Below are 10,591 nucleotides of genomic sequence, written 5' to 3'. Positions count from 1 at the left end.
TAGTTTACGCGCATTCATCGTCGTGAGACATTGAAATAGATCGAAATCTTAATTTTTCATGCTACAGAGGACCAGAAAATATTTTGAAAAACCAAAAATTCCAGAAAAGGGTTAATTCCAAGGGTGTCATTATAGAATTCTTAGCCAGGCCAAATAAAATTTCTGGTGAATCTTACGGCTTCTCTGTAAAGGCGTACAAAAAGCAGTAAATATTTGGCGTAGACAGGGCCTAAAATAAGAAATTTTTACAGATCCACATTTTTTATAAAAATTGGGCGTGGTACTTTGCTGGGATTGGCATCATTGAGGTGGCAAATATAGAAACTGCCATCATACTGCAAATAGCATGTCCTAATTGGGCAAATACCTAAATGAATGAAGTATAAGTAGCAAAAGCTGATTCTTTACATTATATGGATTGGGTTAATAAGAAAATTAGCTACGTATAGCGAAGTCTTAATATGTGAGCAAAAAGTTATCAAAAAGAAACTCTTTTACATGGTTTGTTCGGATCTCTGTCAAAGTTATTTTTTTTCCTTTCACCTTCAAAAACTCCCTTAAATCAGCCTTTCTTCCCAGACTTTGGTATTTTTTGGTTTTTTGAAACCATATCCTTGCAGCTTTTCTCAGAACTCGAAACTTGCGAGATCTATTTGATAAGTTTTCTGGAGCTATGCTGCTTTCCCCCCTGCTTCTATCTTGTTGTAGGTGGGAATCAGCCTATCTGCATCGACAGAATTAGGGATTGCTGCGATGTCCGGGACAAAAGCTGGGTGAAGCTTTCTAAAGTCTTGTTTAATTATGGAAAGTTCTTAACTGCATTCAGCCCATCAAATTCTTTGCCATCAAATCTGTTCTTCAAAAAGTTTTGATACTATAAACGAAAACCTCGTTACAGATGGCAAATAAACTCTTCTCTCACCGATGTACAAATTGTGCTTGTTTCTTTTTATTCTCTTTTCGCCCAGTTTGAAAGCATGATCTTTACCACCATCTTATTTGTAATGCAGAAACCACGCACTAGATCTCAATTTTGGAATTACGCCAAATTTGTCATAAGATTGTGCTAGATTTGCAAAAATTATGCTAGATTTCAAATCAAGGCAACCCTGCTCGAGAAAGAGGCTAATGCATGCTCAGAATATCAAAAGTGGCCAGAGTTGCAATTTGGCCATTTTAACAACCCAGTTTACTCATTCTTCATAAACAAAAAGGCAATTTAGATACATGGTTTGATGGCCAAATTTCTCCATTTTGGCAGTTTCTCAAAACCCCTTGGCCGTCATAAATTGATTTGGCCGAAGAAGCAAAATTTGGCTGAATTCTGGCAGCATGTTGCTAAAAACAACGAAAATGCAAAGGAAACAAAAATGCTTGCACAGATAATATTCAAAATTGCAAATGATGAATGATGAAACAAAGCAAAAGATAACAGACAGTTTTAGATCAAAGCAAGTGAAAACCCTTGAAACCTACAAAGCAAATTTTGATTACGGTATCACTCCCAATAATTAGCAAAAATTTAGCTTTTTGTTTACTGCGTTTAGCTGGCTACATTTGGCTGCCAACCATAAAATATGTGGCTGCCAACCATTCAAAACAACTGGCAATATCCAGAAGGTGGAGGTGGAAAGTCACAATTTACTCCCAAAATGAAGCCACAGATGCTGGTGTAAAGTGTTTGCATTAGGTAACGATAGACAATGGATCAATGGAAACAATGTTTCTTTGAAATGATATCAGAATTATGCCAGAGTTATGCTAGATTCCAAATTATGCTAGATTTTATGCTAAATGACGATTTTTGGCCAATATCATGTTAATATTACGCTAGATCAGGTCACACTGGCACCAGCCCACAAGGGAGTGGCTGGAACGGGACTAGCAGGCTTGCCCCTAAATTTTTTACGGCCACGCCCTTTGAAACACCGGAAACCACTCCTTTCAGAAAGTATTTGCTTTTTTCTGTCCTTATTCATAAACATAACGATTTCGAGAAGATTTCAATTAACATAAAAATACAAAACCAAGTGAGATAAAATACAAATTTATCTTTGACCACACAAGATATAGCACCATCAAAAAAAACAAAAACGTGTTCCCAGCAGAACTGCTACTAATGCGTTCGTTAGCGAAAACTTTCAAATCATTTTCTAACCCATTGTTGCAAGGACTATAGTCCCTGTTATGCAACATTCCCAATCGAATGTTCCTCCCAGCTACCACCGAGAGGCTTATCATCGTTCAGCTGCTGCAGCCTTGAGAGGAATCTTTCCAATGCTTCTCCAATTTAAAACACCTTTGTTATAATGGTTTATAACTTTTTTTCAAATCTACTGAAAGATATCACATAAAAACCCCAAAATACATTACGGGCAGGAAATCCTAATCTCGATCTTGGTCTTGAGGCTCAGTGTCTTTTTTGAAGCAAGTCATAAAAACACACTAAATTGAGATGATGTCTTGAAGTTAAAGCTGTATACAGAGTCCATCTTACTTAAAAAATTGCACAAAACAATATCCTAAAGCGCAATTGATTTTTCTCCGCATGTACTGAAGCTTCGAGCTCTGAAGTTTCTTAATTCTTCTTTATTATCCATTGTTTTTTTCTTATCGCAATTTTCTTTTAAAAAATGAGTGCAATACATAAGGCTGGGATTGGGCATTCATTGCGAATTGGAAAAATATTCCCATTTTTTTCTTAGACGTTTCGATTGGTATTTTATGCTGAACTTTTAAGAACATGCATTATTTACAAATCACACTTTCTACAATTACAGGTCCACAATTTTAATTTACAACTCCACAAAGTGAGTCAGATCCACGCTTATTTTAGGCCCTGGGCGTAGACCTACTGCTTTAGAAACTTTTAACCAAAATCTTCTCCAGAATTAACATAAATGTCTGATCAGCCCCGCCAAATGGAACGATGGAAGGCTGTAAAAGACGAGAAGGAAAAATGAAAAAGAGAAGCCATTTTTTCTCTCGCTGCATTCCGCTGTTCAACCCCACTCTTCCGCTGAAGCTCGGGTACCCAGAGAATCCCCCCCCCCCGTTTGCCATGATGCTACTTGCTAATTCTCTATCTTTCATGATTAAACTCTTATTATAAAAACAAAATTTCAGGTAAGGTATGATGTAGGCTTTAGCCCCCTCCCACTTTTGCGCTAAATGGCATCAAAGGTTGTGACTTCAAAGATAATGGTGGCAAACTACATAAAGCGTCCCCCACTTTTCTAGAGCCCCCCCCCCACTCTAAAGATCTGCCATCTTTAGTTTAAGTTTTAGTAAAGATAAGGCTTCCTCCTCACACCTCAGATATTCTGTAATTTAAACTTACTATCCTTTATGCATCTGAGGTTAGTTTTCTTATAACTTTTAACTTTGTTTCTTCGAGAAAGTCTCTTGTGCAAAATTACTGAAATCCAAATCAGACAGAATTTTTATTATTTAATGTTAAATTTCAATTAGTGTACTCAGCGCTCATTTGTAATCAACAGCTCAACTTTGCTATTAGCTCTACATGTGTTATGTTGCTTCGAAATTGATCGATTATGATGAAATGCTCACATGACCATGCTCTAATTTTCAGACCACACCCTCCTGGCCCCTCCAGTTATTTGTGGCCGGTTAAAAATTCTGAGCCAGTCCGCCACTGGCTATAGCCATTAATTGAAAGTGCTAAATTTGAGAACTGGTGGATTTGTAAATGGCTTTCAGTTGCGAACCTTATTAAATATAACAGGGTCATAATGACGTACAAAATGATGAATGGTCTTTGCCCTGACAGCTTTAAAGGTTAATTTATCACTAGGGTGGATTTGTAAATTGAGAACGGGTGAACGATGAATGGTCTTTGCCCTGACAGCCTTAAAGGTAAATTTATCACTAGAATCAGAGATATCCAGGTAATCTCCAAGGAATCAGCTTGATATTGACATCCCAATGCCAAATTTGGAATTCTCAAAGGGAAGTTTCTTTCACTCTGGGGCCAAAACATGGAATGAGATTCCAAGAAACATCAGAATGAGCCCCACAATTTCCATTTATGTCATTTAACCTTCTATAGTCTTCGCTTTGGTCTTCAAACAGGACACGGTATTCGTTTAGCTTTGAATTGAACCATGTGATGGTTCCAGTGTGCCATTTATCGTAAAAAGCGAGTAATTTTCTGTTTACCATCCCATGCTCATCCTGGAGAACCCTATCATTCTCTTCATCAATTCTTTCCTCTTCAACCTCGGTCTCGCTCTGCAGATTGTCTTCTGATTGCTCAGCATCTTCAGGAGCTGGCCTTGGTTCCGGAAGTTGACATTGCATAGGCTCTTCTGATGCATTTATCGGTAAGGGTGGTGTTAATGTACAGGGCCGCCGAGAGGCGGATTGGGCCCTGGGGCAAAGTCCCAGTTGGGGCCCTAGAGTCGGATACAAAAACAATTCCGAAACCACGCCCTTTATAAAATAAGAAACGCCCATTATTTCCAAACGTTTGCGCACGTTTGCTTTTTCAGTTGCAAATTGATAAATGATATTGTCGTAATCAATTTGTCTTGCTAGTTCGTGCTCGATTGAAAGAGTCATGAGGCTTGATAGTCTGTCTTGAGTCATTGTTCAACGTAAGCGGTTCTTTATTCATGCTAGTTTGCTGGAAGGGGCCCCAAAAATATAATATAGCTTTATGCAACGAGTCTAAATGAAAACATAACTCACTTGAACGGGCCATAGATTAAAACAAGATTATATGGGTTATCTAATTTTTATCAGGGCTCGCTTCCACCAATAAGTACGATTTTGCGAAACTCAGGGAAACTCAGCTTAAAAGATGAATCCGTAAAATATTTGATCTAAGGTTTATCCAGCTTTTCTCGGGGCCGCAGACTCAATAAATAAAGCTGATAGGCCTTAGATTCAAACAAGACTCAGTGTACGGACCCAATGAAATTACTGCCATCATTTTCGATATTAACAAATATATTTTTAAATGCATTTTAAATTTCTCAAAAGAAGACATTTTAAAAAAAATTTCAGAATAATTTGGGGGCCCCTTTCAGGCCGAGGCTTCCCAACCATCTGCAGTTATCAGACAGCCTGTCATTTTGAAACAACGCCATCAGGAGCTTGCATACTGCTTTCCGGACAAGCGATTGTAGGCTTCGCCGACCCAGTGTGTGATGAGAATCATTCTTTGCTTCACATCAAGTTTCTGGTCCGAGTTTCCCAACCATAGATCTATGTTACTGTCGTCGTCCTCTAGCCATTCATCTTGCATCGTTCTTACCATGGGTTTTAGCATATTGCCAAAGCCACATTCAACAGGCTGCCAAATATCAGTTGCACCTGGCACACCAAACCGAATGATTCCATTTAATACCATCACTTTGCTGAGAAATAATGCATCTGTCTGAGCACTAAGATTATCGCAAAACAACAAAAATTCGCTATTTTCGTTGTCTTTGACAGCTGGTTTGAGGGTCTGCTCTACCCACTTAACACTGAATTCGGTATCAGCCCAGGCATTTGTCTGCCAATAGACATCTACATCCTTGTGGTAAGCTCTTTTTTCATCTGTAAATATCCTTTTCCAATTCCCAAGAAAAATTATGGCAATTCTGACAGGTGGTCCTTTGGGTGAAAAGCACACCTGCAAAGTGCATTGCCTTTTCTCCAGACCTGGTCCAGGGCTGCTGACCCAGGTTCGGTGAGCTCTTTGCTCCTCTTTGGAAATATGGGCTTCATTTGTAGTTTTTCGGTCAACTGCAAATGGCATAGGCATTTGATCCACGTTAAACCGCCGACTGGGTCGGTATCTCCCCCATTTCGTGTAGTACGAAGATTTCGAACTTCCTGTCTTTATAAGTCCTTCACGCAATGTTGTGTGCCAGCGCAGAATACTGGGTAAATAGCTTATTTTGTCCATTTGCTTCTTGCGTTGGACTCTCCTCAGTTTAATCCTGTACTTTCTTATAAAGATATTGATCGCACTTTTTGGGAATTTGTTGAGATCTGAAGGACTGAATTGCTGGATTATCTTCTTTTTGCACGTATGTAAAGCCAGGCATAGGATACCTTCAGTCCCTTTGATCTGGCGTTTGTGAATTCCTTGTAAAGTTCATTGAAACTTTTTTGATGATTTGAGCTTGTCCGTATTTTCGTTACAAGTTTTTTGTGGGCAACGACAGCAGCATCTACAACAGGGGCGCATCGAGACATTCTCAACATTCTCAATTGAGAATGTCAGATTTTCCCAGTTTGATTATTCTAATTAAAATGCTAAAAGTAATGAATGAGCTCAAGTTTAAAATTCAAGATAAGCATACATCTTTTTATTATGTATTTAAGGTATATATTATTATGTATTAAGGTATATAAGGTAAATATAAGGCAATATTTTACCCCGTTTTGCCTTTGCGAAACATTTTTAGATCTTCTCCGATGAAAAACCAAATTCTCCTTCATTGAACCTAGTACCCAGGAGAGTAGTAAGAGGCTGCGCCGCGTCCTGTATCTAGGCATGATTTTGAGAATGTTTATCGACTGTTGCAATGCATTTTGAGAAGTTCCTTCGCAGTTTTAGAAAGTTGCACGCAGTTTCTGCATGCGCACGCAGAGAATTTCAATTTATTTTTGTCCCTTAGAATAGGTCGACCTGAAAGATTTTAACGAGAGGAAAATTCGCCAGAATGACGTATTAAACCCATTCACTTTTAATAGGGTATATCTGGCATATGTTTACCATATATTTTATGAGGTCTTGCCTACGTCACAGTTGGAGAATCTTGAGAAGTTAGTGGGCTGGTCCACAAAGTAGCGAAATTTGACAGGGAACACCAACTTCACGTGATCAAGAATCCACACTCCACTCCAGACTACAAAGGCAGTGGCAGTGCTTGGTAATGATATGTGTTTGTGCTTGATTAGAGAATAATTTCACAAGAACCCATTGCAACTTGCGTGGAGTGTGGATTCTTGATCTATTTTGTTCTATTTTGACACACATTTGACATGTTGCATCTTTAAAAATTGCATGTCGTTAATCATATGAGCTACATGGGCCTATTGTCATACACTGCACTTTTGTTTTGGAGATTCATCTCCTTTTTTGTTTTATTGATACTAAGCCAATGACGAACAAGGTTTATTGAGAATGCAACACCAGAAGTCAAAATCTTGAGAAATATTTATTTGAACAAGGTGGTACTAGGAGCTGAAAATGCTGTCCAATAAAGTATGTTGTACATTAAGTTAGTACACACAGTAAAGGCAGATAGAATCTGTTTTTAATGCATATCAAAATGCAGTAATTGGTATGATGTAATGTAGTATGACAGGAGTTGGAGTAATGGAGTAGTCTTTCAACAAAAAATAAGTTGAGAAATGCATTCATTTGCTTATTTTATCGAGCCTATTATCCAAACTAAGTTTCGTGGGAACTATGGGTTGGATAAGAAGCTAACTTTGGTTAACATTCCTGTGGAAGGAAAGATTATGAAGCCAAAAAATTCTATTCATTTTATTTGGCAAAAGAAAGTGCCTCTGAAAGCTAAGCAAAGGGAAGTTCAGTATAAAATGTCAGGCCTCAGAAGATTCAAATTTAAATTTGATGGATCTACTAAATAGACAGTCATCCCAAAGTAATTCTTCTTCCATGTATTTCCAAATGATGAACAACAAATCTAAAACAGACATACAGACTTTGACTTTGATGCAGAAATATTTTACTCTAAATCAGTGCAATTATCGTATGCCAAAAAATATTATGTATTTAAGAGAGTTAGCATCCAGAAAGAAGTTGACTAGCCTTGGCAGTCTATTTTTGTTACAAGAAAAGGTTTTTACCCAATTCTTTGTCCAAGTTTCTATGGCTTGTTTACTCTGAAAAGTGCCTGCATTTTTAGTAATCTCATTGGTCAACTTTCGTTAATAATTCTCTTCTATGATGAGTCTTGTGCCCTTAAATTTTTATCAATAATTTGGATGTCAGCAAAACTACACTTCTTTCTATAAAATTCCACATGTTAAACCATTAGAAAACCAAGCACCATTTGCCACACACATTTTGTCTTGATCTTTGTGTTATTTTTTCCTGCATTACCCAATTTTCAATTACTAGTGTTGCTATGCTTATTGAGAAATTATTGCATCATTGTTGTTTTTTGGGCAATATTATGAGGAGGCAAGCCTATTGTTTTGACAAGGTGACATCATATTTGTCCATTCTTTTTAGAATAAAAGACCTATTTCTTGGGCGTTTCCGGGAAATGGGCGTGGTCGGTCGGTCATATTGGGTTTTGAGAATGTCAAATTTTTGTCTGGATCCGCCCCTGAATCTACAATCTTTTTTCATCGTTTTTCCATTTTTGTTACCATTGATTTATTAATGCCATATTTTAACGCAACATCACTTATTGGAGTGTGCTTTGCTTTGTTAGCTACCATTGACTTAAACTGGATGGTATATGAGCGCCTTTTTTCTGCTCCTTCACGACCATCCTTCTTTTCCTTTCGTCGTTTTCTTGATTATTCTTCTCAATTTCTATCTCTGTCGCTGATATGCATTTATACACCAAATCCCGAACTGTTTTGAGACTTGACCCTTAATACTTTCCACCTCTATTACATCTTTACTATCTTGTGCTGGAATCCTTGTTTTTGGCTCAGAGCTTACCACTTTTTTCCCCACCGTACACCAAGTTTCATGCATTTTCAATCCAGCTTTAGACTTGAAACGCTTGCCACATGGTTCACATTGATACAAACTGACATTGTCATCTTCAACGAACGAAGGACCATGTAACGGGGCAGCTAAATCATAGGACTCGCCTCGGTGAATTGCTCGTCTTGAATACCCGAAATTGAACAACGTTGCTTGCTTTTTTCTTTTCGCTATAAAGTAAACTTCACGAGAAACACGAGGACTACTTGCTGAACATCGACTGAAAAACTGTTACTGGAAACAGTTTTGTTATTCATGACAAAGTTATCGGAAACCCACCTACTGCTATAAATAGACTCAACATCCTGTGTTACTCTAGAAGCAAATTCAAATCAAGCATCTAATTTTTTTGGCTTAGAAAGTCATCTTATTTTTTTGGAGTTTCTTAAAAATATTGATTTAGTCCTAAAAGTTTCTTAAATTTTTGGGGCTCTAGTACTAGGTTTCTTATAAACTGGTTTCCTATAAAAAAACGTGTATATATATTTAAGAATTAATTTGTAGTAGAAGTAGTTATTATACTATAGCTGATAGGGAATTCGTGTATAAAGATTTAAAAAAAACCCAATGGCTGCGCGGTGCCTGCACCTTTGTACAAGCCCCACTCAAATAAACCGAAACCCTGGAAGAAAAATGTTTTGATACCCCCCCCCCCTCCTCGAATAAGGCGTCATCAAAACATGCAAATTTTTGTGCTTTGATAAGCCCCAGTGGGGAAACTGAAAATATAAATTCTTTGGACTAAAATTTTCTTTTTGGGCTTTAATTTTAACCTAACTGCGATATGTCCCGCTAGGCACGACTGATACACTTTGATTGATGGAACGCCTTAATGGACGCCCTTATCTTTGGGAGCAGAAATTGCCTCATCAACGAATTTGAAAGTGGAGGGGCCAAAACATCAAAGTCTTAAAGGGCTTAGGAAAGGCCGCCACAGGTTGGCGGCAAGAAAAATTTTAGAAAACTTTATCTAAATTGAATTTTGACTGAAGGTGTCGCATACTTGAAATATAAAAAAATTTGCAAAGTTTTAGAATAACCACTATCATATAGCTCGTAATGAAACCTTTTCTTAGATTTTAAAAGTAGCCGAAATAAGATGGGGGAGAAAAATAAATGAAACACGGATTAATAAAAACATTAACGTTGAAATATCAACAGAAGAACTATCAACTAAAAATAAAAAGTTAAGCAATTTTGTACAGTTAAGATATAACTTTGTAACATCTGATCTTAACTTTTTCGGAAATGAAGTGCTTTAACAAAAATTTGAAAAACCTTAAAACTGGGCTTGCCAAAATGAGTTTAAATAGAATTTATAATAAACTATTCTCGGTTAACGTCCGCCATTAAGTCTGGGTAGCAAACTGACCTTTGGACTCTATGGCCGTCAACCGTAGCGATGGTGATAACCCTCAACAAAGTTTTTTCCAGCTGTTTCTTTTCCTTCAACAGCTGATTTTTCTCTTTATGTAATGTTTCTGAGAAAGTTTTCGTTAACAAATAGACCCTGTGTGCCATTTTTAGGCAATGGAAAAAACGAAACTCCGTCAATTTGTGCTGGGACCAAGTTATTTTGGACTAGATTTCTCGACCTATTTGCTAAGCCAAGCTGTCACTCGTTGTAAAGCTTAGACAATGACCGATTTTTTCGATCTAATTCCTATATTCAAAGCTATCTAATTCCTATAGTCTTCTATGGTAAAGACATAGCAACCAAGGTAAAGCTAAGGACACATTCAAGAGAATACTAAGCAAAGTTACTTACAGTATCATATACTACATTTATTTTCACTTTTGCCTAAAATTTTTATTTAGCTCTGCAGAAATGTGGGGGGCTATTTCCCCCCGGCCCCCGGTTTCGCCGGCCCTGTTCCC

Source organism: Rhopilema esculentum, chromosome 8 (genome assembly GCF_057945365.1).
Source record: "Rhopilema esculentum isolate cy_ngs chromosome 8, ASM5794536v1, whole genome shotgun sequence".
Lineage (NCBI taxonomy): Eukaryota > Metazoa > Cnidaria > Scyphozoa > Rhizostomeae > Rhizostomatidae > Rhopilema > Rhopilema esculentum.
Note: the sequence above shows the minus strand (reverse complement) of the source record.